This window comes from Hyla sarda, unplaced genomic scaffold (assembly GCF_029499605.1).
Source record: "Hyla sarda isolate aHylSar1 unplaced genomic scaffold, aHylSar1.hap1 scaffold_1424, whole genome shotgun sequence".
In the NCBI taxonomy this organism is placed as follows: Eukaryota; Metazoa; Chordata; class Amphibia; order Anura; family Hylidae; genus Hyla; species Hyla sarda.
The window spans coordinates 1-23,241 of NW_026608054.1; the positions used below are offsets into that span (position 1 = coordinate 1).

The 23,241-nt window shown below is 46.3% G+C and overlaps 11 non-coding genes across 11 annotated transcripts; all 11 read right to left on the reverse strand.

Annotated features, from left to right (window-relative positions):
* Nucleotides 1-59: 59 nt before the first annotated feature.
* On the reverse strand, nucleotides 60-250 carry LOC130307420 (U2 spliceosomal RNA). Its single transcript, XR_008856599.1, has one exon. It is a non-coding gene; the product is annotated as a U2 spliceosomal RNA (small nuclear RNA).
* Nucleotides 251-2,343: 2,093 nt separating this feature from the next.
* LOC130307432 (U2 spliceosomal RNA) lies at nucleotides 2,344-2,534 on the reverse strand. Its single transcript, XR_008856610.1, has one exon. It is a non-coding gene; the product is annotated as a U2 spliceosomal RNA (small nuclear RNA).
* Nucleotides 2,535-4,620: 2,086 nt separating this feature from the next.
* LOC130307444 (U2 spliceosomal RNA) lies at nucleotides 4,621-4,811 on the reverse strand. The gene has a single exon (XR_008856621.1). It is a non-coding gene; the product is annotated as a U2 spliceosomal RNA (small nuclear RNA).
* Nucleotides 4,812-6,906: 2,095 nt separating this feature from the next.
* Nucleotides 6,907-7,097, reverse strand: LOC130307456 (U2 spliceosomal RNA). Its single transcript, XR_008856634.1, has one exon. It is a non-coding gene; the product is annotated as a U2 spliceosomal RNA (small nuclear RNA).
* Nucleotides 7,098-9,188: 2,091 nt separating this feature from the next.
* On the reverse strand, nucleotides 9,189-9,379 carry LOC130307462 (U2 spliceosomal RNA). The gene has a single exon (XR_008856638.1). It is a non-coding gene; the product is annotated as a U2 spliceosomal RNA (small nuclear RNA).
* A 2,094-nt stretch (nucleotides 9,380-11,473) lies between these two features.
* LOC130307421 (U2 spliceosomal RNA) lies at nucleotides 11,474-11,664 on the reverse strand. The gene has a single exon (XR_008856600.1). It is a non-coding gene; the product is annotated as a U2 spliceosomal RNA (small nuclear RNA).
* A 2,080-nt stretch (nucleotides 11,665-13,744) lies between these two features.
* LOC130307422 (U2 spliceosomal RNA) lies at nucleotides 13,745-13,935 on the reverse strand. The gene has a single exon (XR_008856601.1). It is a non-coding gene; the product is annotated as a U2 spliceosomal RNA (small nuclear RNA).
* Nucleotides 13,936-16,032: 2,097 nt separating this feature from the next.
* On the reverse strand, nucleotides 16,033-16,223 carry LOC130307423 (U2 spliceosomal RNA). The gene has a single exon (XR_008856602.1). It is a non-coding gene; the product is annotated as a U2 spliceosomal RNA (small nuclear RNA).
* A 2,097-nt stretch (nucleotides 16,224-18,320) lies between these two features.
* On the reverse strand, nucleotides 18,321-18,511 carry LOC130307424 (U2 spliceosomal RNA). The gene has a single exon (XR_008856603.1). It is a non-coding gene; the product is annotated as a U2 spliceosomal RNA (small nuclear RNA).
* Nucleotides 18,512-20,604: 2,093 nt separating this feature from the next.
* Nucleotides 20,605-20,795, reverse strand: LOC130307426 (U2 spliceosomal RNA). The gene has a single exon (XR_008856604.1). It is a non-coding gene; the product is annotated as a U2 spliceosomal RNA (small nuclear RNA).
* Nucleotides 20,796-22,887: 2,092 nt separating this feature from the next.
* Nucleotides 22,888-23,081, reverse strand: LOC130307460 (U2 spliceosomal RNA). The gene has a single exon (XR_008856637.1). It is a non-coding gene; the product is annotated as a U2 spliceosomal RNA (small nuclear RNA).
* Between the last annotated feature and the right edge of the window lie 160 nt (nucleotides 23,082-23,241).

The window sequence follows — 23,241 nt, forward strand, 5'->3', positions numbered from 1 at the left end:
GGCTAGCCAGCAAGCAGGTAGCAATGAAAGTAGGAATCTTTCTTTTTAACCCTGTAAGGGGGTGGTGCACTGTACCCGAAGATACTGCCATATCGGGTCAATGCATAGGGCGACGGAAGCAAGCTTCGAAATCGGCCCCCGTTCTCAAAAATCCATTTAATATATGGTCCCCAGATAGGGGACGTATCAGATATTAAACTGATAAGAACAGATACTACACTTGATCTTAGCCAAAAGGCCGAGAAGCGATAACCGTGAAAGGGGCGGGCCCAACAAGGTCCCCTTCATGGGCACTATCACTGCTTGCTGTCAGGGAGGCTGCCAGACAATTTTCCATGCACACTCTGGGCTGGGGGGCAGTCAACCACCAGTACACACAGCAGAACCTAAACCCATACCATTATTGCTAAGCAGCAAGACAGGGGCCCATTGCACTCCCACGGGGCCTTTTTAAATGCAATCCATAACCCGGATTTGCCAGGAACCCTTCTTACTCCTCCTACTTGCATGTGACACTGGGCTTAGGATCTGCATAGGAAACACACACACAAGCACACACCTACCTTTGTTGCCTGCAGATGCCTCCTTGGCTGTCCCCAAACGGTATCAAACCAACACCCACGGGAAGCTGTAAGCATAGAGGACATGCCTGCACCCCATTGGACTTACCTGTGTGGGTTAAATCCGGGTTATTTGACAACCTATGGCGGTGATGGTTCTGCTCAGGCAGAGCAGTGCTGATGCTCCTCATAAAGCTGTCGCTGCTGTGAAGGTTCTAGGTGACATCACAAATCCCTTTGGTTACATACACAACAAAGCTGGGTTGTTGTTGTTTACACTCTGCAAGGCCTGTGGAAGTGAGTGACATCATAGCACTGTAGTTCTGAGGGTTCAAGATGGATGCAACAATCTCCTGTTGCTTCTATGAAGGCCGTAATAGACGACATCACCAAACAGCTCCATAGTCACATACACAGCAAAGGAGAGATGTTGTTTACACCTAGTGATGTCAGTGGTATTGAGTGACATCACAGCACAGTGCTAAGGCTCCTGGGCCTGGACACAGCAGCGGCTGCAATATCTCAACGGAGAATACGTTTATATCTATGTGTGTGTGTGCGCATATATATATATATATATATATATATATATATATATATATATATATTTCTCCGCCGAAATCACTTTTAAACCCATTTCCACCTTTTTTTCCCTTCTCTTCCTCTTACTTTTTTTTCACGTTTTTTTACGTTTTTCTCCTTTTCGCCTCTTTTCTGGGCGTATTATTCTTCTTTTTCTTCTTTTTTTTCGTCTAATGCATACCCCATCAGTGCAGCAATGCTTATTCAATACCGCCAGCAGATGGAGACACTGGGGGATAATTTTCTAAGGATTTATACTGATTTTTCCTGTCTGAATTTGTCGCACAGAAAGTTGCAGGCCAAATATGTGTGACATTTCTGCGACTTTAGCTTCTAGAGCATTTTTACAACATTATACATAGGTGCTGAATACATAAAAAGCGACTGTTCAGCGACAGACAAGTCGCATCGGCTGAAAGTAGGCCAGAATGTCAGTCCATGTTGGAGCAGGTTTAGATACAGTCTAAAGCATAGATCTCAAAGTCTGTGCACAGAATTTAGCAAGGGCCTCGCACCTTCTGATGCATCAGGTAGGTGCACAATAGCATAGCCTAACCCTCTGTACTTTGGTCTATATTGATGCGGGACATAGACAGCCAGCTGATGACCAATCCATTAGTGCAATGGATGGCTGGAAGCATTTGTCTTTGCCTTTGCAATACCACAGAAGCAATGCATGGTCAATGTACAGCAATGACACACCTGTGTGAACAGCCAGGAGACCCCCCCCCCCCCCCCATGTTATGTTACATAGTTACATAGTTAGTACGGTCGAAAAAAGACATATGTCCATCACGTTCAACCAGGGAATTAAGGGGTAGGGGTGTGGCGCGATATTGGGGAAGGGATGAGATTTTATATTTCTTCATAAGCATTAATCTTATTTTGTCAATTAGGAACATTCAGCACCCACCCGCTATCAAGGCAGCTGCCTATCATGTCATGCCCTACCTGCACAGGTGTGCTGGCTACTCAAATGATCCAATTAAGGAGGCCATTTAGTCAGCAGCAGCAGAAGTCCTGTGCCTGGACGCTCCAACAGGGGCCAGACACAAGCAGAAGCAGAAGCAGCAGAAGCAGCAGCAGCACCACCTTTTGTTTTTTGGCTGCAGCAGCAGCAAGGCCCACAGGGCTGGCTAGCTGGCTAGCCAGCAAGCAGGTAGCAATGAAAGTAGGAATCTTTCTTTTTAACCCTGTAAGGGGGTGGTGCACTGTACCCGAAGATACTGCCATATCGGGTCAATGCATAGGGCGACGGAAGCAAGCTTCGAAATCGGCCCCCGTTCTCAAAAATCCATTTAATATATGGTCCCCAGATAGGGGACGTATCAGATATTAAACTGATAAGAACAGATACTACACTTGATCTTAGCCAAAAGGCCGAGAAGCGATAACCGTGAAAGGGGCGGGCCCAACAAGGTCCCCTTCATGGGCACTATCACTGCTTGCTGTCAGGGAGGCTGCCAGACAATTTTCCATGCACACTCTGGGCTGGGGGGCAGTCAACCACCAGTACACACAGCAGAACCTAAACCCATACCATTATTGCTAAGCAGCAAGACAGGGGCCCATTGCACTCCCACGGGGCCTTTTTAAATGCAATCCATAACCCGGATTTGCCAGGAACCCTTCTTACTCCTCCTACTTGCATGTGACACTGGGCTTAGGATCTGCATAGGAAACACACACACAAGCACACACCTACCTTTGTTGCCTGCAGATGCCTCCTTGGCTGTCCCCAAACGGTATCAAACCAACACCCACGGGAAGCTGTAAGCATAGAGGACATGCCTGCACCCCATTGGACTTACCTGTGTGGGTTAAATCCGGGTTATTTGACAACCTATGGCGGTGATGGTTCTGCTCAGGCAGAGCAGTGCTGATGCTCCTCATAAAGCTGTCGCTGCTGTGAAGGTTCTAGGTGACATCACAAATCCCTTTGGTTACATACACAACAAAGCTGGGTTGTTGTTGTTTACACTCTGCAAGGCCTGTGGAAGTGAGTGACATCATAGCACTGTAGTTCTGAGGGTTCAAGATGGATGCAACAATCTCCTGTTGCTTCTATGAAGGCCGTAATAGACGACATCACCAAACAGCTCCATAGTCACATACACAGCAAAGGAGAGATGTTGTTTACACCTAGTGATGTCAGTGGTATTGAGTGACATCACAGCACAGTGCTAAGGCTCCTGGGCCTGGACACAGCAGCGGCTGCAATATCTCAACGGAGAATACGTTTATATCTATGTGTGTGTGTGCGCATATATATATATATATATATATATATATATATATATATATATATATTTCTCCGCCGAAATCACTTTTAAACCCATTTCCACCTTTTTTTCCCTTCTCTTCCTCTTACTTTTTTTTCACGTTTTTTTACGTTTTTCTCCTTTTCGCCTCTTTTCTGGGCGTATTATTCTTCTTTTTCTTCTTTTTTTTCGTCTAATGCATACCCCATCAGTGCAGCAATGCTTATTCAATACCGCCAGCAGATGGAGACACTGGGGGATAATTTTCTAAGGATTTATACTGATTTTTCCTGTCTGAATTTGTCGCACAGAAAGTTGCAGGCCAAATATGTGTGACATTTCTGCGACTTTAGCTTCTAGAGCATTTTTACAACATTATACATAGGTGCTGAATACATAAAAAGCGACTGTTCAGCGACAGACAAGTCGCATCGGCTGAAAGTAGGCCAGAATGTCAGTCCATGTTGGAGCAGGTTTAGATACAGTCTAAAGCATAGATCTCAAAGTCTGTGCACAGAATTTAGCAAGGGCCTCGCACCTTCTGATGCATCAGGTAGGTGCACAATAGCATAGCCTAACCCTCTGTACTTTGGTCTATATTGATGCGGGACATAGACAGCCAGCTGATGACCAATCCATTAGTGCAATGGATGGCTGGAAGCATTTGTCTTTGCCTTTGCAATACCACAGAAGCAATGCATGGTCAATGTACAGCAATGACACACCTGTGTGAACAGCCAGGAGACCCCCCCCCCCCCCCATGTTATGTTACATAGTTACATAGTTAGTACGGTCGAAAAAAGACATATGTCCATCACGTTCAACCAGGGAATTAAGGGGTAGGGGTGTGGCGCGATATTGGGGAAGGGATGAGATTTTATATTTCTTCATAAGCATTAATCTTATTTTGTCAATTAGGAACATTCAGCACCCACCCGCTATCAAGGCAGCTGCCTATCATGTCATGCCCTACCTGCACAGGTGTGCTGGCTACTCAAATGATCCAATTAAGGAGGCCATTTAGTCAGCAGCAGCAGAAGTCCTGTGCCTGGACGCTCCAACAGGGGCCAGACACAAGCAGAAGCAGAAGCAGCAGAAGCAGCACCACCTTTTGTTTTTTGGCTGCAGCAGCAGCAAGGCCCACAGGGCTGGCTAGCTGGCTAGCCAGCAAGCAGGTAGCAATGAAAGTAGGAATCTTTCTTTTTAACCCTGTAAGGGGGTGGTGCACTGTACCCGAAGATACTGCCATATCGGGTCAATGCATAGGGCGACGGAAGCAAGCTTCGAAATCGGCCCCCGTTCTCAAAAATCCATTTAATATATGGTCCCCAGATAGGGGACGTATCAGATATTAAACTGATAAGAACAGATACTACACTTGATCTTAGCCAAAAGGCCGAGAAGCGATAACCGTGAAAGGGGCGGGCCCAACAAGGTCCCCTTCATGGGCACTATCACTGCTTGCTGTCAGGGAGGCTGCCAGACAATTTTCCATGCACACTCTGGGCTGGGGGGCAGTCAACCACCAGTACACACAGCAGAACCTAAACCCATACCATTATTGCTAAGCAGCAAGACAGGGGCCCATTGCACTCCCACGGGGCCTTTTTAAATGCAATCCATAACCCGGATTTGCCAGGAACCCTTCTTACTCCTCCTACTTGCATGTGACACTGGGCTTAGGATCTGCATAGGAAACACACACACAAGCACACACCTACCTTTGTTGCCTGCAGATGCCTCCTTGGCTGTCCCCAAACGGTATCAAACCAACACCCACGGGAAGCTGTAAGCATAGAGGACATGCCTGCACCCCATTGGACTTACCTGTGTGGGTTAAATCCGGGTTATTTGACAACCTATGGCGGTGATGGTTCTGCTCAGGCAGAGCAGTGCTGATGCTCCTCATAAAGCTGTCGCTGCTGTGAAGGTTCTAGGTGACATCACAAATCCCTTTGGTTACATACACAACAAAGCTGGGTTGTTGTTGTTTACACTCTGCAAGGCCTGTGGAAGTGAGTGACATCATAGCACTGTAGTTCTGAGGGTTCAAGATGGATGCAACAATCTCCTGTTGCTTCTATGAAGGCCGTAATAGACGACATCACCAAACAGCTCCATAGTCACATACACAGCAAAGGAGAGATGTTGTTTACACCTAGTGATGTCAGTGGTATTGAGTGACATCACAGCACAGTGCTAAGGCTCCTGGGCCTGGACACAGCAGCGGCTGCAATATCTCAACGGAGAATACGTTTATATCTATGTGTGTGTGTGCGCATATATATATATATATATATATATATATATATATATATATATATATATTCTCCGCCGAAATCACTTTTAAACCCATTTCCACCTTTTTTTCCCTTCTCTTCCTCTTACTTTTTTTTCACGTTTTTTTACGTTTTTCTCCTTTTCGCCTCTTTTCTGGGCGTATTATTCTTCTTTTTCTTCTTTTTTTTCGTCTAATGCATACCCCATCAGTGCAGCAATGCTTATTCAATACCGCCAGCAGATGGAGACACTGGGGGATAATTTTCTAAGGATTTATACTGATTTTTCCTGTCTGAATTTGTCGCACAGAAAGTTGCAGGCCAAATATGTGTGACATTTCTGCGACTTTAGCTTCTAGAGCATTTTTACAACATTATACATAGGTGCTGAATACATAAAAAGCGACTGTTCAGCGACAGACAAGTCGCATCGGCTGAAAGTAGGCCAGAATGTCAGTCCATGTTGGAGCAGGTTTAGATACAGTCTAAAGCATAGATCTCAAAGTCTGTGCACAGAATTTAGCAAGGGCCTCGCACCTTCTGATGCATCAGGTAGGTGCACAATAGCATAGCCTAACCCTCTGTACTTTGGTCTATATTGATGCGGGACATAGACAGCCAGCTGATGACCAATCCATTAGTGCAATGGATGGCTGGAAGCATTTGTCTTTGCCTTTGCAATACCACAGAAGCAATGCATGGTCAATGTACAGCAATGACACACCTGTGTGAACAGCCAGGAGACCCCCCCCCCCCCCCCCATGTTATGTTACATAGTTACATAGTTAGTACGGTCGAAAAAAGACATATGTCCATCACGTTCAACCAGGGAATTAAGGGGTAGGGGTGTGGCGCGATATTGGGGAAGGGATGAGATTTTATATTTCTTCATAAGCATTAATCTTATTTTGTCAATTAGGAACATTCAGCACCCACCCGCTATCAAGGCAGCTGCCTATCATGTCATGCCCTACCTGCACAGGTGTGCTGGCTACTCAAATGATCCAATTAAGGAGGCCATTTAGTCAGCAGCAGCAGAAGTCCTGTGCCTGGACGCTCCAACAGGGGCCAGACACAAGCAGAAGCAGAAGCAGCAGAAGCAGCAGCAGCACCACCTTTTGTTTTTTGGCTGCAGCAGCAGCAAGGCCCACAGGGCTGGCTAGCTGGCTAGCCAGCAAGCAGGTAGCAATGAAAGTAGGAATCTTTCTTTTTAACCCTGTAAGGGGGTGGTGCACTGTACCCGAAGATACTGCCATATCGGGTCAATGCATAGGGCGACGGAAGCAAGCTTCGAAATCGGCCCCCGTTCTCAAAAATCCATTTAATATATGGTCCCCAGATAGGGGACGTATCAGATATTAAACTGATAAGAACAGATACTACACTTGATCTTAGCCAAAAGGCCGAGAAGCGATAACCGTGAAAGGGGCGGGCCCAACAAGGTCCCCTTCATGGGCACTATCACTGCTTGCTGTCAGGGAGGCTGCCAGACAATTTTCCATGCACACTCTGGGCTGGGGGGCAGTCAACCACCAGTACACACAGCAGAACCTAAACCCATACCATTATTGCTAAGCAGCAAGACAGGGGCCCATTGCACTCCCACGGGGCCTTTTTAAATGCAATCCATAACCCGGATTTGCCAGGAACCCTTCTTACTCCTCCTACTTGCATGTGACACTGGGCTTAGGATCTGCATAGGAAACACACACACAAGCACACACCTACCTTTGTTGCCTGCAGATGTCTCCTTGGCTGTCCCCAAACGGTATCAAACCAACACCCACGGGAAGCTGTAAGCATAGAGGACATGCCTGCACCCCATTGGACTTACCTGTGTGGGTTAAATCCGGGTTATTTGACAACCTATGGCGGTGATGGTTCTGCTCAGGCAGAGCAGTGCTGATGCTCCTCATAAAGCTGTCGCTGCTGTGAAGGTTCTAGGTGACATCACAAATCCCTTTGGTTACATACACAACAAAGCTGGGTTGTTGTTGTTTACACTCTGCAAGGCCTGTGGAAGTGAGTGACATCATAGCACTGTAGTTCTGAGGGTTCAAGATGGATGCAACAATCTCCTGTTGCTTCTATGAAGGCCGTAATAGACGACATCACCAAACAGCTCCATAGTCACATACACAGCAAAGGAGAGATGTTGTTTACACCTAGTGATGTCAGTGGTATTGAGTGACATCACAGCACAGTGCTAAGGCTCCTGGGCCTGGACACAGCAGCGGCTGCAATATCTCAACGGAGAATACGTTTATATCTATGTGTGTGTGTGCGCGTATATATATATATATATATATATATATATATATATATATATATATTTCTCCGCCGAAATCACTTTTAAACCCATTTCCACCTTTTTTTCCCTTCTCTTCCTCTTACTTTTTTTTCACGTTTTTTTACGTTTTTCTCCTTTTCGCCTCTTTTCTGGGCGTATTATTCTTCTTTTTCTTCTTTTTTTTCGTCTAATGCATACCCCATCAGTGCAGCAATGCTTATTCAATACCGCCAGCAGATGGAGACACTGGGGGATAATTTTCTAAGGATTTATACTGATTTTTCCTGTCTGAATTTGTCGCACAGAAAGTTGCAGGCCAAATATGTGTGACATTTCTGCGACTTTAGCTTCTAGAGCATTTTTACAACATTATACATAGGTGCTGAATACATAAAAAGCGACTGTTCAGCGACAGACAAGTCGCATCGGCTGAAAGTAGGCCAGAATGTCAGTCCATGTTGGAGCAGGTTTAGATACAGTCTAAAGCATAGATCTCAAAGTCTGTGCACAGAATTTAGCAAGGGCCTCGCACCTTCTGATGCATCAGGTAGGTGCACAATAGCATAGCCTAACCCTCTGTACTTTGGTCTATATTGATGCGGGACATAGACAGCCAGCTGATGACCAATCCATTAGTGCAATGGATGGCTGGAAGCATTTGTCTTTGCCTTTGCAATACCACAGAAGCAATGCATGGTCAATGTACAGCAATGACACACCTGTGTGAACAGCCAGGAGACCCCCCCCCCCCCCATGTTATGTTACATAGTTACATAGTTAGTACGGTCGAAAAAAGACATATGTCCATCACGTTCAACCAGGGAATTAAGGGGTAGGGGTGTGGCGCGATATTGGGGAAGGGATGAGATTTTATATTTCTTCATAAGCATTAATCTTATTTTGTCAATTAGGAACATTCAGCACCCACCCGCTATCAAGGCAGCTGCCTATCATGTCATGCCCTACCTGCACAGGTGTGCTGGCTACTCAAATGATCCAATTAAGGAGGCCATTTAGTCAGCAGCAGCAGAAGTCCTGTGCCTGGACGCTCCAACAGGGGCCAGACACAAGCAGAAGCAGAAGCAGCAGAAGCAGCAGCAGCACCACCTTTTGTTTTTTGGCTGCAGCAGCAGCAAGGCCCACAGGGCTGGCTAGCTGGCTAGCCAGCAAGCAGGTAGCAATGAAAGTAGGAATCTTTCTTTTTAACCCTGTAAGGGGGTGGTGCACTGTACCCGAAGATACTGCCATATCGGGTCAATGCATAGGGCGACGGAAGCAAGCTTCGAAATCGGCCCCCGTTCTCAAAAATCCATTTAATATATGGTCCCCAGATAGGGGACGTATCAGATATTAAACTGATAAGAACAGATACTACACTTGATCTTAGCCAAAAGGCCGAGAAGCGATAACCGTGAAAGGGGCGGGCCCAACAAGGTCCCCTTCATGGGCACTATCACTGCTTGCTGTCAGGGAGGCTGCCAGACAATTTTCCATGCACACTCTGGGCTGGGGGGCAGTCAACCACCAGTACACACAGCAGAACCTAAACCCATACCATTATTGCTAAGCAGCAAGACAGGGGCCCATTGCACTCCCACGGGGCCTTTTTAAATGCAATCCATAACCCGGATTTGCCAGGAACCCTTCTTACTCCTCCTACTTGCATGTGACACTGGGCTTAGGATCTGCATAGGAAACACACACACAAGCACACACCTACCTTTGTTGCCTGCAGATGCCTCCTTGGCTGTCCCCAAACGGTATCAAACCAACACCCACGGGAAGCTGTAAGCATAGAGGACATGCCTGCACCCCATTGGACTTACCTGTGTGGGTTAAATCCGGGTTATTTGACAACCTATGGCGGTGATGGTTCTGCTCAGGCAGAGCAGTGCTGATGCTCCTCATAAAGCTGTCGCTGCTGTGAAGGTTCTAGGTGACATCACAAATCCCTTTGGTTACATACACAACAAAGCTGGGTTGTTGTTGTTTACACTCTGCAAGGCCTGTGGAAGTGAGTGACATCATAGCACTGTAGTTCTGAGGGTTCAAGATGGATGCAACAATCTCCTGTTGCTTCTATGAAGGCCGTAATAGACGACATCACCAAACAGCTCCATAGTCACATACACAGCAAAGGAGAGATGTTGTTTACACCTAGTGATGTCAGTGGTATTGAGTGACATCACAGCACAGTGCTAAGGCTCCTGGGCCTGGACACAGCAGCGGCTGCAATATCTCAACGGAGAATACGTTTATATCTATGTGTGTGTGTGCGCATATATATATATATATATATATATATATATATATATATATATATTCTCCGCCGAAATCACTTTTAAACCCATTTCCACCTTTTTTTCCCTTCTCTTCCTCTTACTTTTTTTTCACGTTTTTTTACGTTTTTCTCCTTTTCGCCTCTTTTCTGGGCGTATTATTCTTCTTTTTCTTCTTTTTTTTCGTCTAATGCATACCCCATCAGTGCAGCAATGCTTATTCAATACCGCCAGCAGATGGAGACACTGGGGGATAATTTTCTAAGGATTTATACTGATTTTTCCTGTCTGAATTTGTCGCACAGAAAGTTGCAGGCCAAATATGTGTGACATTTCTGCGACTTTAGCTTCTAGAGCATTTTTACAACATTATACATAGGTGCTGAATACATAAAAAGCGACTGTTCAGCGACAGACAAGTCGCATCGGCTGAAAGTAGGCCAGAATGTCAGTCCATGTTGGAGCAGGTTTAGATACAGTCTAAAGCATAGATCTCAAAGTCTGTGCACAGAATTTAGCAAGGGCCTCGCACCTTCTGATGCATCAGGTAGGTGCACAATAGCATAGCCTAACCCTCTGTACTTTGGTCTATATTGATGCGGGACATAGACAGCCAGCTGATGACCAATCCATTAGTGCAATGGATGGCTGGAAGCATTTGTCTTTGCCTTTGCAATACCACAGAAGCAATGCATGGTCAATGTACAGCAATGACACACCTGTGTGAACAGCCAGGAGACCCCCCCCCCCCCCCCCCCCATGTTATGTTACATAGTTACATAGTTAGTACGGTCGAAAAAAGACATATGTCCATCACGTTCAACCAGGGAATTAAGGGGTAGGGGTGTGGCGCGATATTGGGGAAGGGATGAGATTTTATATTTCTTCATAAGCATTAATCTTATTTTGTCAATTAGGAACATTCAGCACCCACCCGCTATCAAGGCAGCTGCCTATCATGTCATGCCCTACCTGCACAGGTGTGCTGGCTACTCAAATGATCCAATTAAGGAGGCCATTTAGTCAGCAGCAGCAGAAGTCCTGTGCCTGGACGCTCCAACAGGGGCCAGACACAAGCAGAAGCAGAAGCAGCAGAAGCAGCAGCAGCACCACCTTTTGTTTTTTGGCTGCAGCAGCAGCAAGGCCCACAGGGCTGGCTAGCTGGCTAGCCAGCAAGCAGGTAGCAATGAAAGTAGGAATCTTTCTTTTTAACCCTGTAAGGGGGTGGTGCACTGTACCCGAAGATACTGCCATATCGGGTCAATGCATAGGGCGACGGAAGCAAGCTTCGAAATCGGCCCCCGTTCTCAAAAATCCATTTAATATATGGTCCCCAGATAGGGGACGTATCAGATATTAAACTGATAAGAACAGATACTACACTTGATCTTAGCCAAAAGGCCGAGAAGCGATAACCGTGAAAGGGGCGGGCCCAACAAGGTCCCCTTCATGGGCACTATCACTGCTTGCTGTCAGGGAGGCTGCCAGACAATTTTCCATGCACACTCTGGGCTGGGGGGCAGTCAACCACCAGTACACACAGCAGAACCTAAACCCATACCATTATTGCTAAGCAGCAAGACAGGGGCCCATTGCACTCCCACGGGGCCTTTTTAAATGCAATCCATAACCCGGATTTGCCAGGAACCCTTCTTACTCCTCCTACTTGCATGTGACACTGGGCTTAGGATCTGCATAGGAAACACACACACAAGCACACACCTACCTTTGTTGCCTGCAGATGCCTCCTTGGCTGTCCCCAAACGGTATCAAACCAACACCCACGGGAAGCTGTAAGCATAGAGGACATGCCTGCACCCCATTGGACTTACCTGTGTGGGTTAAATCCGGGTTATTTGACAACCTATGGCGGTGATGGTTCTGCTCAGGCAGAGCAGTGCTGATGCTCCTCATAAAGCTGTCGCTGCTGTGAAGGTTCTAGGTGACATCACAAATCCCTTTGGTTACATACACAACAAAGCTGGGTTGTTGTTGTTTACACTCTGCAAGGCCTGTGGAAGTGAGTGACATCATAGCACTGTAGTTCTGAGGGTTCAAGATGGATGCAACAATCTCCTGTTGCTTCTATGAAGGCCGTAATAGACGACATCACCAAACAGCTCCATAGTCACATACACAGCAAAGGAGAGATGTTGTTTACACCTAGTGATGTCAGTGGTATTGAGTGACATCACAGCACAGTGCTAAGGCTCCTGGGCCTGGACACAGCAGCGGCTGCAATATCTCAACGGCGAATACGTTTATATATATGTGTGTGTGTGCGCGTATATATATATATATATATATATATATATATATATATATTTCTCCGCCGAAATCACTTTTAAACCCATTTCCACCATTTTTTCCCTTCTCTTCCTCTTACTTTTTTTTCACGTTTTTTTACGTTTTTCTCCTTTTCGCCTCTTTTCTGGGCGTATTATTCTTCTTTTTCTTCTTTTTTTTCGTCTAATGCATACCCCATCAGTGCAGCAATGCTTATTCAATACCGCCAGCAGATGGAGACACTGGGGGATAATTTTCTAAGGATTTATACTGATTTTTCCTGTCTGAATTTGTCGCACAGAAAGTTGCAGGCCAAATATGTGTGACATTTCTGCGACTTTAGCTTCTAGAGCATTTTTACAACATTATACATAGGTGCTGAATACATAAAAAGCGACTGTTCAGCGACAGACAAGTCGCATCGGCTGAAAGTAGGCCAGAATGTCAGTCCATGTTGGAGCAGGTTTAGATACAGTCTAAAGCATAGATCTCAAAGTCTGTGCACAGAATTTAGCAAGGGCCTCGCACCTTCTGATGCATCAGGTAGGTGCACAATAGCATAGCCTAACCCTCTGTACTTTGGTCTATATTGATGCGGGACATAGACAGCCAGCTGATGACCAATCCATTAGTGCAATGGATGGCTGGAAGCATTTGTCTTTGCCTTTGCAATACCACAGAAGCAATGCATGGTCAATGTACAGCAATGACACACCTGTGTGAACAGCCAGGAGACCCCCCCCCATGTTATGTTACATAGTTACATAGTTAGTACGGTCGAAAAAAGACATATGTCCATCACGTTCAACCAGGGAATTAAGGGGTAGGGGTGTGGCGCGATATTGGGGAAGGGATGAGATTTTATATTTCTTCATAAGCATTAATCTTATTTTGTCAATTAGGAACATTCAGCACCCACCCGCTATCAAGGCAGCTGCCTATCATGTCATGCCCTACCTGCACAGGTGTGCTGGCTACTCAAATGATCCAATTAAGGAGGCCATTTAGTCAGCAGCAGCAGAAGTCCTGTGCCTGGACGCTCCAACAGGGGCCAGACACAAGCAGAAGCAGAAGCAGCAGAAGCAGCAGCACCACCACCTTTTGTTTTTTGGCTGCAGCAGCAGCAAGGCCCACAGGGCTGGCTAGCTGGCTAGCCAGCAAGCAGGTAGCAATGAAAGTAGGAATCTTTCTTTTTAACCCTGTAAGGGGGTGGTGCACTGTACCCGAAGATACTGCCATATCGGGTCAATGCATAGGGCGACGGAAGCAAGCTTCGAAATCGGCCCCCGTTCTCAAAAATCCATTTAATATATGGTCCCCAGATAGGGGACGTATCAGATATTAAACTGATAAGAACAGATACTACACTTGATCTTAGCCAAAAGGCCGAGAAGCGATAACCGTGAAAGGGGCGGGCCCAACAAGGTCCCCTTCATGGGCACTATCACTGCTTGCTGTCAGGGAGGCTGCCAGACAATTTTCCATGCACACTCTGGGCTGGGGGGCAGTCAACCACCAGTACACACAGCAGAACCTAAACCCATACCATTATTGCTAAGCAGCAAGACAGGGGCCCATTGCACTCCCACGGGGCCTTTTTAAATGCAATCCATAACCCGGATTTGCCAGGAACCCTTCTTACTCCTCCTACTTGCATGTGACACTGGGCTTAGGATCTGCATAGGAAACACACACACAAGCACACACCTACCTTTGTTGCCTGCAGATGCCTCCTTGGCTGTCCCCAAACGGTATCAAACCAACACCCACGGGAAGCTGTAAGCATAGAGGACATGCCTGCACCCCATTGGACTTACCTGTGTGGGTTAAATCCGGGTTATTTGACAACCTATGGCGGTGATGGTTCTGCTCAGGCAGAGCAGTGCTGATGCTCCTCATAAAGCTGTCGCTGCTGTGAAGGTTCTAGGTGACATCACAAATCCCTTTGGTTACATACACAACAAAGCTGGGTTGTTGTTGTTTACACTCTGCAAGGCCTGTGGAAGTGAGTGACATCATAGCACTGTAGTTCTGAGGGTTCAAGATGGATGCAACAATCTCCTGTTGCTTCTATGAAGGCCGTAATAGACGACATCACCAAACAGCTCCATAGTCACATACACAGCAAAGGAGAGATGTTGTTTACACCTAGTGATGTCAGTGGTATTGAGTGACATCACAGCACAGTGCTAAGGCTCCTGGGCCTGGACACAGCAGCGGCTGCAATATCTCAACGGAGAATACGTTTATATCTATGTGTGTGTGTGCGCATATATATATATATATATATATATATATATATATATATATATATATATATTCTCCGCCGAAATCACTTTTAAACCCATTTCCACCTTTTTTTCCCTTCTCTTCCTCTTACTTTTTTTTCACGTTTTTTTACGTTTTTCTCCTTTTCGCCTCTTTTCTGGGCGTATTATTCTTCTTTTTCTTCTTTTTTTTCGTCTAATGCATACCCCATCAGTGCAGCAATGCTTATTCAATACCGCCAGCAGATGGAGCACTGGGGGATAATTTTCTAAGGATTTATACTGATTTTTCCTGTCTGAATTTGTCGCACAGAAAGTTGCAGGCCAAATATGTGTGACATTTCTGCGACTTTAGCTTCTAGAGCATTTTTACAACATTATACATAGGTGCTGAATACATAAAAAGCGACTGTTCAGCGACAGACAAGTCGCATCGGCTGAAAGTAGGCCAGAATGTCAGTCCATGTTGGAGCAGGTTTAGATACAGTCTAAAGCATAGATCTCAAAGTCTGTGCACAGAATTTAGCAAGGGCCTCGCACCTTCTGATGCATCAGGTAGGTGCACAATAGCATAGCCTAACCCTCTGTACTTTGGTCTATATTGATGCGGGACATAGACAGCCAGCTGATGACCAATCCATTAGTGCAATGGATGGCTGGAAGCATTTGTCTTTGCCTTTGCAATACCACAGAGGCAATGCATGGTCAATGTACAGCAATGACACACCTGTGTGAACAGCCAGGAGACCCCCCCCCCCCCCCCCCATGTTATGTTACATAGTTACATAGTTAGTACGGTCGAAAAAAGACATATGTCCATCACGTTCAACCAGGGAATTAAGGGGTAGGGGTGTGGCGCGATATTGGGGAAGGGATGAGATTTTATATTTCTTCATAAGCATTAATCTTATTTTGTCAATTAGGAACATTCAGCACCCACCCGCTATCAAGGCAGCTGCCTATCATGTCATGCCCTACCTGCACAGGTGTGCTGGCTACTCAAATGATCCAATTAAGGAGGCCATTTAGTCAGCAGCAGCAGAAGTCCTGTGCCTGGACGCTCCAACAGGGGCCAGACACAAGCAGAAGCAGAAGCAGCAGAAGCAGCAGCAGCACCACCTTTTGTTTTTTGGCTGCAGCAGCAGCAAGGCCCACAGGGCTGGCTAGCTGGCTAGCCAGCAAGCAGGTAGCAATGAAAGTAGGAATCTTTCTTTTTAACCCTGTAAGGGGGTGGTGCACTGTACCCGAAGATACTGCCATATCGGGTCAATGCATAGGGCGACGGAAGCAAGCTTCGAAATCGGCCCCCGTTCTCAAAAATCCATTTAATATATGGTCCCCAGATAGGGGACGTATCAGATATTAAACTGATAAGAACAGATACTACACTTGATCTTAGCCAAAAGGCCGAGAAGCGATAACCGTGAAAGGGGCGGGCCCAACAAGGTCCCCTTCATGGGCACTATCACTGCTTGCTGTCAGGGAGGCTGCCAGACAATTTTCCATGCACACTCTGGGCTGGGGGGCAGTCAACCACCAGTACACACAGCAGAACCTAAACCCATACCATTATTGCTAAGCAGCAAGACAGGGGCCCATTGCACTCCCACGGGGCCTTTTTAAATGCAATCCATAACCCGGATTTGCCAGGAACCCTTCTTACTCCTCCTACTTGCATGTGACACTGGGCTTAGGATCTGCATAGGAAACACACACACAAGCACACACCTACCTTTGTTGCCTGCAGATGCCTCCTTGGCTGTCCCCAAACGGTATCAAACCAACACCCACGGGAAGCTGTAAGCATAGAGGACATGCCTGCACCCCATTGGACTTACCTGTGTGGGTTAAATCCGGGTTATTTGACAACCTATGGCGGTGATGGTTCTGCTCAGGCAGAGCAGTGCTGATGCTCCTCATAAAGCTGTCGCTGCTGTGAAGGTTCTAGGTGACATCACAAATCCCTTTGGTTACATACACAACAAAGCTGGGTTGTTGTTGTTTACACTCTGCAAGGCCTGTGGAAGTGAGTGACATCATAGCACTGTAGTTCTGAGGGTTCAAGATGGATGCAACAATCTCCTGTTGCTTCTATGAAGGCCGTAATAGACGACATCACCAAACAGCTCCATAGTCACATACACAGCAAAGGAGAGATGTTGTTTACACCTAGTGATGTCAGTGGTATTGAGTGACATCACAGCACAGTGCTAAGGCTCCTGGGCCTGGACACAGCAGCGGCTGCAATATCTCAACGGAGAATACGTTTATATCTATGTGTGTGTGTGCGCATATATATATATATATATATATATATATATATATATATATATATATATTTCTCCGCCGAAATCACTTTTAAACCCATTTCCACCTTTTTTTCCCTTCTCTTCCTCTTACTTTTTTTTCACGTTTTTTTACGTTTTTCTCCTTTTCGCCTCTTTTCTGGGCGTATTATTCTTCTTTTTCTTCTTTTTTTTCGTCTAATGCATACCCCATCAGTGCAGCAATGCTTATTCAATACCGCCAGCAGATGGAGACACTGGGGGATAATTTTCTAAGGATTTATACTGATTTTTCCTGTCTGAATTTGTCGCACAGAAAGTTGCAGGCCAAATATGTGTGACATTTCTGCGACTTTAGCTTCTAGAGCATTTTTACAACATTATACATAGGTGCTGAATACATAAAAAGCGACTGTTCAGCGACAGACAAGTCGCATCGGCTGAAAGTAGGCCAGAATGTCAGTCCATGTTGGAGCAGGTTTAGATACAGTCTAAAGCATAGATCTCAAAGTCTGTGCACAGAATTTAGCAAGGGCCTCGCACCTTCTGATGCATCAGGTAGGTGCACAATAGCATAGCCTAACCCTCTGTACTTTGGTCTATATTGATGCGGGACATAGACAGCCAGCTGATGACCAATCCATTAGTGCAATGGATGGCTGGAAGCATTTGTCTTTGCCTTTGCAATACCACAGAAGCAATGCATGGTCAATGTACAGCAATGACACACCTGTGTGAACAGCCAGGAGACCCCCCCCCCCCCCCCCCATGTTATGTTACATAGTTACATAGTTAGTACGGTCGAAAAAAGACATATGTCCATCACGTTCAACCAGGGAATTAAGGGGTAGGGGTGTGGCGCGATATTGGGGAAGGGATGAGATTTTATATTTCTTCATAAGCATTAATCTTATTTTGTCAATTAGGAACATTCAGCACCCACCCGCTATCAAGGCAGCTGCCTATCATGTCATGCCCTACCTGCACAGGTGTGCTGGCTACTCAAATGATCCAATTAAGGAGGCCATTTAGTCAGCAGCAGCAGAAGTCCTGTGCCTGGACGCTCCAACAGGGGCCAGACACAAGCAGAAGCAGAAGCAGCAGAAGCAGCAGCAGCACCACCTTTTGTTTTTTGGCTGCAGCAGCAGCAAGGCCCACAGGGCTGGCTAGCTGGCTAGCCAGCAAGCAGGTAGCAATGAAAGTAGGAATCTTTCTTTTTAACCCTGTAAGGGGGTGGTGCACTGTACCCGAAGATACTGCCATATCGGGTCAATGCATAGGGCGACGGAAGCAAGCTTCGAAATCGGCCCCCGTTCTCAAAAATCCATTTAATATATGGTCCCCAGATAGGGGACGTATCAGATATTAAACTGATAAGAACAGATACTACACTTGATCTTAGCCAAAAGGCCGAGAAGCGATAACCGTGAAAGGGGCGGGCCCAACAAGGTCCCCTTCATGGGCACTATCACTGCTTGCTGTCAGGGAGGCTGCCAGACAATTTTCCATGCACACTCTGGGCTGGGGGGCAGTCAACCACCAGTACACACAGCAGAACCTAAACCCATACCATTATTGCTAAGCAGCAAGACAGGGGCCCATTGCACTCCCACGGGGCCTTTTTAAATGCAATCCATAACCCGGATTTGCCAGGAACCCTTCTTACTCCTCCTACTTGCATGTGACACTGGGCTTAGGATCTGCATAGGAAACACACACACAAGCACACACCTACCTTTGTTGCCTGCAGATGCCTCCTTGGCTGTCCCCAAACGGTATCAAACCAACACCCACGGGAAGCTGTAAGCATAGAGGACATGCCTGCACCCCATTGGACTTACCTGTGTGGGTTAAATCCGGGTTATTTGACAACCTATGGCGGTGATGGTTCTGCTCAGGCAGAGCAGTGCTGATGCTCCTCATAAAGCTGTCGCTGCTGTGAAGGTTCTAGGTGACATCACAAATCCCTTTGGTTACATACACAACAAAGCTGGGTTGTTGTTGTTTACACTCTGCAAGGCCTGTGGAAGTGAGTGACATCATAGCACTGTAGTTCTGAGGGTTCAAGATGGATGCAACAATCTCCTGTTGCTTCTATGAAGGCCGTAATAGACGACATCACCAAACAGCTCCATAGTCACATACACAGCAAAGGAGAGATGTTGTTTACACCTAGTGATGTCAGTGGTATTGAGTGACATCACAGCACAGTGCTAAGGCTCCTGGGCCTGGACACAGCAGCGGCTGCAATATCTCAACGGAGAATACGTTCATATCTATGTGTGTGTGTGCGCATATATATATATATATATATATATATATATATATATATATATATATTCTCCGCCGAAATCACTTTTAAACCCATTTCCACCTTTTTTTCCCTTCTCTTCCTCTTACTTTTTTTTCACGTTTTTTTACGTTTTTCTCCTTTTCGCCTCTTTTCTGGGCGTATTATTCTTCTTTTTCTTCTTTTTTTTCGTCTAATGCATACCCCATCAGTGCAGCAATGCTTATTCAATACCGCCAGCAGATGGAGACACTGGGGGATAATTTTCTAAGGATTTATACTGATTTTTCCTGTCTGAATTTGTCGCACAGAAAGTTGCAGGCCAAATATGTGTGACATTTCTGCGACTTTAGCTTCTAGAGCATTTTTACAACATTATACATAGGTGCTGAATACATAAAAAGCGACTGTTCAGCGACAGACAAGTCGCATCGGCTGAAAGTAGGCCAGAATGTCAGTCCATGTTGGAGCAGGTTTAGATACAGTCTAAAGCATAGATCTCAAAGTCTGTGCACAGAATTTAGCAAGGGCCTCGCACCTTCTGATGCATCAGGTAGGTGCACAATAGCATAGCCTAACCCTCTGTACTTTGGTCTATATTGATGCGGGACATAGACAGCCAGCTGATGACCAATCCATTAGTGCAATGGATGGCTGGAAGCATTTGTCTTTGCCTTTGCAATACCACAGAAGCAATGCATGGTCAATGTACAGCAATGACACACCTGTGTGAACAGCCAGGAGACCCTCCCCCCCCCCCCCATGTTATGTTACATAGTTACATAGTTAGTACGGTCGAAAAAAGACATATGTCCATCACGTTCAACCAGGGAATTAAGGGGTAGGGGTGTGGCGCGATATTGGGGAAGGGATGAGATTTTATATTTCTTCATAAGCATTAATCTTATTTTGTCAATTAGGAACATTCAGCACCCACCCGCTATCAAGGCAGCTGCCTATCATGTCATGCCCTACCTGCACAGGTGTGCTGGCTACTCAAATGATCCAATTAAGGAGGCCATTTAGTCAGCAGCAGCAGAAGTCCTGTGCCTGGACGCTCCAACAGGGGCCAGACACAAGCAGAAGCAGAAGCAGCAGAAGCAGCAGCAGCACCACCTTTTGTTTTTTGGCTGCAGCAGCAGCAAGGCCCACAGGGCTGGCTAGCTGGCTAGCCAGCAAGCAGGTAGCAATGAAAGTAGGAATCTTTCTTTTTAACCCTGTAAGGGGGTGGTGCACTGTACCCGAAGATACTGCCATATCGGGTCAATGCATAGGGCGACGGAAGCAAGCTTCGAAATCGGCCCCCGTTCTCAAAAATCCATTTAATATATGGTCCCCAGATAGGGGACGTATCAGATATTAAACTGATAAGAACAGATACTACACTTGATCTTAGCCAAAAGGCCGAGAAGCGATAACCGTGAAAGGGGCGGGCCCAACAAGGTCCCCTTCATGGGCACTATCACTGCTTGCTGTCAGGGAGGCTGCCAGACAATTTTCCATGCACACTCTGGGCTGGGGGGCAGTCAACCACCAGTACACACAGCAGAACCTAAACCCATACCATTATTGCTAAGCAGCAAGACAGGGGCCCATTGCACTCCCACGGGGCCTTTTTAAATGCAATCCATAACCCGGATTTGCCAGGAACCCTTCTTACTCCTCCTACTTGCATGTGACACTGGGCTTAGGATCTGCATAGGAAACACACACACAAGCACACACCTACCTTTGTTGCCTGCAGATGCCTCCTTGGCTGTCCCCAAACGGTATCAAACCAACACCCACGGGAAGCTGTAAGCATAGAGGACATGCCTGCACCCCATTGGACTTACCTGTGTGGGTTAAATCCGGGTTATTTGACAACCTATGGCGGTGATGGTTCTGCTCAGGCAGAGCAGTGCTGATGCTCCTCATAAAGCTGTCGCTGCTGTGAAGGTTCTAGGTGACATCACAAATCCCTTTGGTTACATACACAACAAAGCTGGGTTGTTGTTGTTTACACTCTGCAAGGCCTGTGGAAGTGAGTGACATCATAGCACTGTAGTTCTGAGGGTTCAAGATGGATGCAACAATCTCCTGTTGCTTCTATGAAGGCCGTAATAGACGACATCACCAAACAGCTCCATAGTCACATACACAGCAAAGGAGAGATGTTGTTTACACCTAGTGATGTCAGTGGTATTGAGTGACATCACAGCACAGTGCTAAGGCTCCTGGGCCTGGACACAGCAGCGGCTGCAATATCTCAACGGAGAATACGTTTATATCTATGTGTGTGTGTGCGCATATATATATATATATATATATATATATATATATATATATATATCTCCGCCGAAATCACTTTTAAACCCATTTCCACCTTTTTTTCCCTTCTCTTCCTCTTACTTTTTTTTCACGTTTTTTTACGTTTTTCTCCTTTTCGCCTCTTTTCTGGGCGTATTATTCTTCTTTTTCTTCTTTTTTTTCGTCTAATGCATACCCCATCAGTGCAGCAATGCTTATTCAATACCGCCAGCAGATGGAGACACTGGGGGATAATTTTCTAAGGATTTATACTGATTTTTCCTGTCTGAATTTGTCGCACAGAAAGTTGCAGGCCAAATATGTGTGACATTTCTGCGACTTTAGCTTCTAGAGCATTTTTACAACATTATACATAGGTGCTGAATACATAAAAAGCGACTGTTCAGCGACAGACAAGTCGCATCGGCTGAAAGTAGGCCAGAATGTCAGTCCATGTTGGAGCAGGTTTAGATACAGTCTAAAGCATAGATCTCAAAGTCTGTGCACAGAATTTAGCAAGGGCCTCGCACCTTCTGATGCATCAGGTAGGTGCACAATAGCATAGCCTAACCCTCTGTACTTTGGTCTATATTGATGCGGGACATAGACAGCCAGCTGATGACCAATCCATTAGTGCAATGGATGGCTGGAAGCATTTGTCTTTGCCTTTGCAATACCACAGAAGCAATGCATGGTCAATGTACAGCAATGACACACCTGTGTGAACAGCCAGGAGACCCCCCCCCCCCCCCCCACATGTTATGTTACATAGTTACATAGTTAGTACGGTCGAAAAAAGACATATGTCCATCACGTTCAACCAGGGAATTAAGGGGTAGGGGTGTGGCGCGATATTGGGGAAGGGATGAGATTTTATATTTCTTCATAAGCATTAATCTTATTTTGTCAATTAGGAACATTCAGCACCCACCCGCTATCAAGGCAGCTGCCTATCATGTCATGCCCTACCTGCACAGGTGTGCTGGCTACTCAAATGATCCAATTAAGGAGGCCATTTAGTCAGCAGCAGCAGAAGTCCTGTGCCTGGACGCTCCAACAGGGGCCAGACACAAGCAGAAGCAGAAGCAGCAGAAGCAGCAGCAGCACCACCTTTTGTTTTTTGGCTGCAGCAGCAGCAAGGCCCACAGGGCTGGCTAGCTGGCTAGCCAGCAAGCAGGTAGCAATGAAAGTAGGAATCTTTCTTTTTAACCCTGTAAGGGGGTGGTGCACTGTACCCGAAGATACTGCCATATCGGGTCAATGCATAGGGCGACGGAAGCAAGCTTCGAAATCGGCCCCCGTTCTCAAAAATCCATTTAATATATGGTCCCCAGATAGGGGACGTATCAGATATTAAACTGCTGATAAGAACAGATACTACACTTGATCTTAGCCAAAAGGCCGAGAAGCGATAACCGTGAAAGGGGCGGGCCCAACAAGGTCCCCTTCATGGGCACTATCACTGCTTGCTGTCAGGGAGGCTGCCAGACAATTTTCCATGCACACTCTGGGCTGGGGGGCAGTCAACCACCAGTACACACAGCAGAACCTAAACCCATACCATTATTGCTAA